Source organism: Gavialis gangeticus, unplaced genomic scaffold, assembly GCF_001723915.1.
Source record: "Gavialis gangeticus isolate Ggan-Ray unplaced genomic scaffold, GavGan_comp1, whole genome shotgun sequence".
NCBI classification, from domain to species: domain Eukaryota; kingdom Metazoa; phylum Chordata; order Crocodylia; family Gavialidae; genus Gavialis; species Gavialis gangeticus.
In genome coordinates this window covers 31319702-31322078 of record NW_017728995.1, presented here as the reverse complement: position 1 = coordinate 31322078, position 2377 = coordinate 31319702, and positions in this window count along the sequence as shown.

Sequence of the window (2377 nt, the reverse complement as noted above, 5' to 3'; positions counted from 1 at the left end):
GGACCTGCTTGAGATGCATCTGTGGATGCACGACAAGGTGCAGTTGGCCTTCCTAGCTGCCTCCCCACATTGCCAACTCATGTTCATCCTGGAGTCAATAATGACTCCCAGATCCTTTTCCACCTCCGTGCTGACAAGAGGGGAGTTCCCCAGCCTGTATGTGTGGTGCGTATTGTTCCTCCCCAGTGATCATGTTTATAATAGATAATTGTTAATAATATATTGGAAATAAGTCGTAATTGATTGTAGCAATAAGGATAGTAACAGTGATCACAATTGCGATCATCAGTAATAATAATAATATTGGAAATTAGGGCTGTGCAAAACAGAAGCGTTTCGTTTCGACCAGCGTTTCAACATTTCGACAGAACAGTGTTTTGTTTTGACTTCTGTTTCGAGTTGAAACGGCTGTTCTGTTTCGTTCTGTCAAAACATTTTGCTGTTTCGACCCTGTTTTGATGTTTCACCCATAGGATGTAATGGGGAAAGTCAAAACAGGCTATAACTTTGTCATTTCTAGCCAGATTTGGATGAAACTTGCAGAAATGGTAGCCACTTCTGAGGGCATGATGCGTGCCACATTTCAAGAAGATAGGTGCAGGGGTTTGGAGAAACTGCACCCCAAACTCTTGAGAGCAAAACTCATGTCACGTGTATGTGTTGAGCCACAGTGGAGTCAAAACTGCTGGGATGGTATCCCCTGGTGAGGCCACAAAGCCTGCCAAGTTTCACGGCGATAGGTGCAGGGGTTTGGGGGGGAACTGCACCTCAAGCTGCTGACAGGCAAAACTTGTGACATAGATGACCCTGTGTGTGTTAAGGCACAGTGGGCTGAAAACTGCACGGGTGGTGGCCCCTGCTGAGGCCACGAAGCCTACCAGGTTTCAAGGAAATAAGTGCAGGGGTTTGGAGGAAACTGCACCTCAAGCTGAAGACAAGCAAAACTCATAATATGGGTGCTTGTGCAACTGTGTCTGTCTTGGGGCATGGGGGTGGGGTGGGCATGGGGGGACTACTGTAGGCCTGGCTGCCAAGCTACTGTGTTGCCAATTACCAATTAATCATGATTTACTCAGGGACCAGCTCAATACACAGTACCTAGCTAATACATAATAATTTAAGGAGCACAGATTAACACCTACAAAACCACAGACTGAGAGGAAAGAATCAATACAGACAATCAGCTGCCCCAAGACAGAGACAGTGAGTTGCACGAGCACCCATGTCACGAGTTTTGTCTGTTGGCAGCTAGAGGTGCAGGGCCCCAGAAGCCAGACTCCCCCTGCACCTATCTCCTTAACAGCTGGCAGGCTTTGTGGCCTGAGCAGGGGCCACCACCCCTGCAGTTTTCAGCCCGCTGCGCCTTAACACACACGGTCATCTATGTCATGAGTTTTGTCTGTCAGCAGCTTGAGGTGCAGTTCCCCCCAAACCCCTGCACCTATCGCCTTGAAACTTGGCAGGCTTTGTGGCCTCAGCAGCAGCTGCCACCCCTGCAGTTTTGACCCCCCTGTGTTGTAACACATACACGTGGCATGAGTTTTGCTTTCAAGAATTTAGGGTGCAGTTGCCCCCGAACCCCTGCACTGATCCTCTTAAAACTTGGCAGGCTTCATGCTCTCAGCAGAGGCTACCACCCCTTCAAGTTTCATCCAAATCAGACAAAAAACAACAAAGTTATAGATAGTTCATTGATTCTCCATTATACCCCATGGCTGGATCTCCAAAACGGCTCCAAAGCTTTTCCCAAGTGATTCAGAAGTCGTGGCCGCAGCAGGGGCCACCATCCCTGCAGCTGTCATCCTGCCGCAGCTTAACATGCACACATGACACAAGTTTGGCTCTCAAGACTTTGGGGTGCAGTTTTTCCAAAGCCCCTGCACTGATCACCTTGCAACGTGGCACGCGTCATGCCCTCAAAAGGGGCTACCATTCCTGCACGTTTTATCCAAATCTGGCCATAAATGACAACGTTACAGGCTGTTTTGACCTTTCCCATGATATCCTATGGGCAAAACAATGGTGAAACGTTTTGACTTGCCTCATTTCGTTTCGAGGCTGTTTCGACCGTATCTGTTCCGTTTCGATTTTGCTGTTTCGACCTTGAAACAGCTCGAAACAACGGGGGGCGAAATTTCGCACAGCCCTATTGGAAACCAGTGGAACCAGATGGTAATAATGACAAGACTCGAGGGCAGTAATCGGAATGAGGACAGCAGCTGTTACTAACGGCAACGTGTCCGACCGGATGCTAATCATGAATGACAGCCATTAGTGGTTGTCATGGACACCGGGATCACTGTCGCGCTGCGGACGACCGCGGCAGTGACACGGTTGCTGACGACAAGAGCTCACCCCCACCTCCGGGCGGACCCCC